Below are 7,110 nucleotides of genomic sequence, written 5' to 3'. Positions count from 1 at the left end.
CCATGCCACGGCCAAGGCAGCCCAGCCAAAGCCAGCAGCATGCCATGCCAAGGCCAAGGCCAGCAGAATGCCATGCCACGGCCAAGGCAGGCCAGCCAAAGCCAGCAGCATGCCATGCCAAGGCCAAGGCCAGCAGCATGCCATGCCACGGCCAAGGCAGCCCAGGCAAAGCCAGCAGCATGCCATGCCAAGGCCTAGGCCAGCAGCATGCCATGCCACGGCCAAGGCAGGCCAGCCAAAGCCAGCAGCATGCCATGCCAAGGCCAAGGCCAGCAGCATGCCATGCCACGGCCAAGGCAGCCCAGCCAAAGCCAGCAGCATGCCAGGCCAAGGCCTTGGCCAGCAGCATGCCATGCCACGGCCAAGGCAGGCCTGCCAAAGCCAGCAGCATGCCATGCCAAGGCCAAGGCCAGCAGCATGCCATGCCACGGCCAAGGCAGCCCAGCCAAAGCCAGCAGCATGCCATGCCAAGGCCTAGGCCAGCAGCATGCCATGCCTCGGCCAAGGCAGCCCAGCCAAAGCCAGCAGCATGCCATGCCAAGGCCAAGGCCAGCAGCATGCCATGCCACGGCCAAGGCAGCCCAGCCAAAGCCAGCAGCATGCCATGCCAAGGCCTAGGCCAGCAGCATGCCATGCCACGGCCAAGGCAGCCCAGCCAAAGCCAGCAGCATGCCATGCCAAGGCCAAGGCCAGCAGCATGCCATGCCACGGCCAAGGCAGCCCAGCCAAAGCCAGCAGCATGCCATGCCAAGGCCAAGGCCAGCAGCATGCCATGCCACGGCCAAGGCAGCCCAGCCAAAGCCAGCAGCATGCCATGCCAAGGCCTAGGCCAGCAGCATGCCATGCCACGGCCAAGGCAGGCCTGCCAAAGCCAGCAGCATGCCATGCCAAGGCCAAGGCCAGCAGCATGCCATGCCACGGCCAAGGCAGCACAGCCAAAGCCAGCAGCATGCCATGCCAAGGCCTAGGCCAGCAGCATGCCATGCCACGGCCAAGGCAGCCCAGCCAAAGCCAGCAGCATGCCATGCCAAGGCCAAGGCCAGCAGCATGCCATGCCACGGCCAAGGCAGCCCAGCCAAAGCCAGCAGCATGCCATGCCAAGGCCTAGGCCAGCAACATGCCATGCCACGGCCAAGGCAGCCCAGCCAAAGCCAGCAGCATGCCATGCCAAGGCCAAGGCCAGCAGCATGCCATGCCACGGCCAAGGCAGCCCAGCCAAAGCCAGCAGCATGCCATGCCAAGGCCTAGGCCAGCAGCATGCCATGCCACGGCCAAGGCAGGCCTGCCAAAGCCAGCAGCATGCCATGCCAAGGCCAAGGCCAGCAGCATGCCATGCCACGGCCAAGGCAGCCCAGCCAAAGCCAGCAGCATGCCATGCCAAGGCCTAGGCCAGCAGCATGCCATGCCACGGCCAAGGCAGCCCAGCCAAAGCCAGCAGCATGCCATGCCAAGGCCAAGGCCAGCAGAATGCCATGCCACGGCCAAGGCAGGCCAGCCAAAGCCAGCAGCATGCCATGCCAAGGCCAAGGCCAGCAGCATGCCATGCCACGGCCAAGGCAGCCCAGGCAAAGCCAGCAGCATGCCATGCCAAGGCCTAGGCCAGCAGCATGCCATGCCACGGCCAAGGCAGGCCAGCCAAAGCCAGCAGCATGCCATGCCAAGGCCAAGGCCAGCAGCATGCCATGCCACGGCCAAGGCAGCCCAGCCAAAGCCAGCAGCATGCCAGGCCAAGGCCTTGGCCAGCAGCATGCCATGCCACGGCCAAGGCAGGCCTGCCAAAGCCAGCAGCATGCCATGCCAAGGCCAAGGCCAGCAGCATGCCATGCCACGGCCAAGGCAGCCCAGCCAAAGCCAGCAGCATGCCATGCCAAGGCCTAGGCCAGCAGCATGCCATGCCTCGGCCAAGGCAGCCCAGCCAAAGCCAGCAGCATGCCATGCCAAGGCCAAGGCCAGCAGCATGCCATGCCACGGCCAAGGCAGCCCAGCCAAAGCCAGCAGCATGCCATGCCAAGGCCTAGGCCAGCAGCATGCCATGCCACGGCCAAGGCAGCCCAGCCAAAGCCAGCAGCATGCCATGCCAAGGCCAAGGCCAGCAGCATGCCATGCCACGGCCAAGGCAGCCCAGCCAAAGCCAGCAGCATGCCATGCCAAGGCCAAGGCCAGCAGCATGCCATGCCACGGCCAAGGCAGCCCAGCCAAAGCCAGCAGCATGCCATGCCAAGGCCTAGGCCAGCAGCATGCCATGCCACGGCCAAGGCAGGCCTGCCAAAGCCAGCAGCATGCCATGCCAAGGCCAAGGCCAGCAGCATGCCATGCCACGGCCAAGGCAGCACAGCCAAAGCCAGCAGCATGCCATGCCAAGGCCTAGGCCAGCAGCATGCCATGCCACGGCCAAGGCAGCCCAGCCAAAGCCAGCAGCATGCCATGCCAAGGCCAAGGCCAGCAGCATGCCATGCCACGGCCAAGGCAGCCCAGCCAAAGCCAGCAGCATGCCATGCCAAGGCCTAGGCCAGCAACATGCCATGCCACGGCCAAGGCAGGCCTGCCAAAGCCAGCAGCATGCCATGCCAAGGCCTAGGCCAGCAGCATGCCATGCCACGGCCAAGGCAGCCCAGCCAAAGCCAGCAGCATGCCATGCCAAGGCCTAGGCCAGCAGCATGCCATGCCACGGCCAAGGCAGCCCAGCCAAAGCCAGCAGCATGCCATGCCAAGGCCAAGGCCAGCAGAATGCCATGCCACGGCCAAGGCAGGCCAGCCAAAGCCAGCAGCATGCCATGCCAAGGCCAAGGCCAGCAGCATGCCATGCCACGGCCAACGCAGCCCAGGCAAAGCCAGCAGCATGCCATGCCAAGGCCTAGGCCAGCAGCATGCCATGCCACGGCCAAGGCAGGCCAGCCAAAGCCAGCAGCATGCCATGCCAAGGCCAAGGCCAGCAGCATGCCATGCCACGGCCAAGGCAGCCCAGCCAAAGCCAGCAGCATGCCAGGCCAAGGCCTTGGCCAGCAGCATGCCATGCCACGGCCAAGGCAGGCCTGCCAAAGCCAGCAGCATGCCATGCCAAGGCCAAGGCCAGCAGCATGCCATGCCACGGCCAAGGCAGCCCAGCCAAAGCCAGCAGCATGCCATGCCAAGGCCTAGGCCAGCAGCATGCCATGCCACGGCCAAGGCAGCCCAGCCAAAGCCAGCAGCATGCCATGCCAAGGCCAAGGCCAGCAGCATGCCATGCCACGGCCAAGGCAGCCCAGCCAAAGCCAGCAGCATGCCAGGCCAAGGCCTTGGCCAGCAGCATGCCATGCCACGGCCAAGGCAGGCCTGCCAAAGCCAGCAGCATGCCATGCCAAGGCCAAGGCCAGCAGCATGCCATGCCACGGCCAAGGCAGCCCAGCCAAAGCCAGCAGCATGCCATGCCAAGGCCTAGGCCAGCAGCATGCCATGCCACGGCCAAGGCAGCCCAGCCAAAGCCAGCAGCATGCCATGCCAAGGCCAAGGCCAGCAGCATGCCATGCCACGGCCAAGGCAGCCCAGCCAAAGCCAGCAGCATGCCATGCCAAGGCCTAGGCCAGCAGCATGCCATGCCACGGCCAAGGCAGCCCAGCCAAAGCCAGCAGCATGCCATGCCAAGGCCAAGGCCAGCAGCATGCCATGCCACGGCCAAGGCAGCCCAGCCAAAGCCAGCAGCATGCCATGCCAAGGCCTAGGCCAGCAGCATGCCATGCCACGGCCAAGGCAGCCCAGCCAAAGCCAGCAGCATGCCATGCCAAGGCCAAGGCCAGCAGCATGCCATGCCACGGCCAAGGCAGCCCAGCCAAAGCCAGCAGCATGCCATGCAAAGGCCTAGGCCAGCAGCATGCCATGCCACGGCCAAGGCAGCCCAGCCAAAGCCAGCAGCATGCCATGCCATGGCCTAGGCCAGCAGCATGCCATGCCACGGCCAAGGCAGGCCAGCCAAAGCCAGCAGCATGCCATGCCAAGGCCTAGGCCAGCAGCATGCCATGCCACGGCCAAGGCAGGCCAGCCAAAGCCAGCAGCATGCCATGCCAAGGCCAAGGCGAGCAGCATGCCATGCCACGGCCAACGCAGCCCAGCCAAAGCCGGCGGCATGCCATGCCAAGGCCAAGGCCAGCAGCATGCCATGCCACGACCAAGGATGCCAGCCAAAGCCAGCAGCATGCCATGCCAAGGCCTAGGCCAGCAGCATGCCATGCCACGGCCAAGGCAGCCCAGCCAAAGCCAGCAGCATGCCATGCCAAGGCCTAGGCCAGCAGCATGCCATGCCACGGCCAAGGCAGCCCAGCCAAGGCCAGCAGCATGCCATGCCACGGCCAAGGCAGCCCAGCCAAAGCCAGCAGCTTGCCATGCCAAGGCCAAGGCCAGCAGGATGCCATGCCACGGCCAAGGCAGCCCAGCCAAAGCCAGCAGCATGCCATGCCAAGGCCAAGGCCAGCAGCATGCCATGCCACGGCCAAGGCAGCCCAGCCAAAGCCAGCAGCATGCCATGCCAAGGCCAAGGCCAGCCGCATGCCATGCCACGGCCAAGGCAGCCCAGCCAAAGCCAGCAGCATGCCATGCCAAGGCCTAGGCCAGCAGCATGCCATGGCACGGCCAAGGCAGGCCTGCCAAAGCCAGCAGCATGCCATGCCAAGGCCAAGGCCAGCAGCATGCCATGCCACGGCCAAGGCAGCCCAGCCAAAGCCAGCAGCATGCCATGCCAAGGCCTAGGCCAGCAGCATGCCATGCCACGGCCAAGGCAGCCCAGCCAAAGCCAGCAGCATGCCATGCCAAGGCCAAGGCCAGCAGAATGCCATGCCACGGCCAAGGCAGGCCAGCCAAAGCCAGCAGCATGCCATGCCAAGGCCAAGGCCAGCAGCATGCCATGCCACGGCCAAGGCAGCCCAGCCAAAGCCAGCAGCATGCCATGCCAAGGCCTAGGCCAGCAGCATGCCATGCCACGGCCAAGGCAGCCCAGCCAAAGCCAGCAGCATGCCATGCCAAGGCCAAGGCCAGCAGCATGCCATGCCACGGCCAAGGCAGCCCAGCCAAAGCCAGCAGCATGCCATGCAAAGGCCTAGGCCAGCAGCATGCCATGCCACGGCCAAGGCAGCCCAGCCAAAGCCAGCAGCATGCCATGCCATGGCCTAGGCCAGCAGCATGCCATGCCACGGCCAAGGCAGGCCAGCCAAAGCCAGCAGCATGCCATGCCAAGGCCTAGGCCAGCAGCATGCCATGCCACGGCCAAGGCAGGCCAGCCAAAGCCAGCAGCATGCCATGCCAAGGCCAAGGCGAGCAGCATGCCATGCCACGGCCAACGCAGCCCAGCCAAAGCCGGCGGCATGCCATGCCAAGGCCAAGGCCAGCAGCATGCCATGCCACGACCAAGGATGCCAGCCAAAGCCAGCAGCATGCCATGCCAAGGCCTAGGCCAGCAGCATGCCATGCCACGGCCAAGGCAGCCCAGCCAAAGCCAGCAGCATGCCATGCCAAGGCCTAGGCCAGCAGCATGCCATGCCACGGCCAAGGCAGCCCAGCCAAAGCCAGCAGCATGCCATGCCAAGGCCTAGGCCAGCAGCATGCCATGCCACGGCCAAGGCAGCCCAGCCAAAGCCAGCAGCATGCCATGCCAAGGCCAAGGCCAGCAGCATGCCATGCCACGGCCAAGGCAGCCCAGCCAAAGCCAGCAGCATGCCATGCCAAGGCCTAGGCCAGCAGCATGCCATGCCACGGCCAAGGCAGCCCAGCCAAAGCCAGCAGCATGCCAGGCCAAGGCCTTGGCCAGCAGCATGCCATGCCACGGCCAAGGCAGGCCTGCCAAAGCCAGCAGCATGCCATGCCAAGGCCAAGGCCAGCAGCATGCCATGCCAAGGCCTAGGCCAGCAGCATGCCATGCCACGGCCAAGGCAGCCCAGCCAAAGCCAGCAGCATGCCATGCCAAGGCCAAGGCCAGCAGCATGCCATGCCACGGCCAAGGCAGCCCAGCCAAAGCCAGCAGCATGCCATGCCAAGGCCTAGGCCAGCAGCATGCCATGCCACGGCCAAGGCAGCCCAGCCAAAGCCAGCAGCATGCCATGCCAAGGCCAAGGCCAGCAGCATGCCATGCCACGGCCAAGGCAGCCCAGCCAAAGCCAGCAGCATGCCATGCCAAGGCCTAGGCCAGCAGCATGCCATGCCACGGCCAAGGCAGCCCAGCCAAAGCCAGCAGCATGCCAGGCCAAGGCCTTGGCCAGCAGCATGCCATGCCACGGCCAAGGCAGGCCTGCCAAAGCCAGCAGCATGCCATGCCAAGGCCAAGGCCAGCAGCATGCCATGCCACGGCCAAGGCAGCCCAGCCAAAGCCAGCAGCATGCCATGCCAAGGCCTAGGCCAGCAGCATGCCATGCCACGGCCAAGGCAGCCCAGCCAAAGCCAGCAGCATGCCATGCCAAGGCCAAGGCCAGCAGCATGCCATGCCACGGCCAAGGCAGCCCAGCCAAAGCCAGCAGCATGCCATGCCAAGGCCTAGGCCAGCAGCATGCCATGCCACGGCCAAGGCAGCCCAGCCAAAGCCAGCAGCATGCCATGCCAAGGCCAAGGCCAGCAGCATGCCATGCCACGGCCAAGGCAGCCCAGCCAAAGCCAGCAGCATGCCATGCCAAGGCCTAGGCCAGCAGCATGCCATGCCACGGCCAAGGCAGCCCAGCCAAAGCCAGCAGCATGCCATGCCAAGGCCAAGGCCAGCAGCATGCCATGCCACGGCCAAGGCAGCCCAGCCAAAGCCAGCAGCATGCCATGCAAAGGCCTAGGCCAGCAGCATGCCATGCCACGGCCAAGGCAGCCCAGCCAAAGCCAGCAGCATGCCATGCCATGGCCTAGGCCAGCAGCATGCCATGCCACGGCCAAGGCAGGCCAGCCAAAGCCAGCAGCATGCCATGCCAAGGCCTAGGCCAGCAGCATGCCATGCCACGGCCAAGGCAGGCCAGCCAAAGCCAGCAGCATGCCATGCCAAGGCCAAGGCGAGCAGCATGCCATGCCACGGCCAACGCAGCCCAGCCAAAGCCGGCGGCATGCCATGCCAAGGCCAAGGCCAGCAGCATGCCATGCCACGACCAAGGATGCCAGCCAAAGCCAGCAGCATGC

Source organism: Camellia sinensis, chromosome 12, assembly GCF_055761805.1.
Source record: "Camellia sinensis isolate YWXY chromosome 12, ASM5576180v1, whole genome shotgun sequence".
Classification (NCBI taxonomy): Eukaryota; Viridiplantae; Streptophyta; class Magnoliopsida; order Ericales; family Theaceae; genus Camellia; species Camellia sinensis.
Note: the sequence above shows the minus strand (reverse complement) of the source record.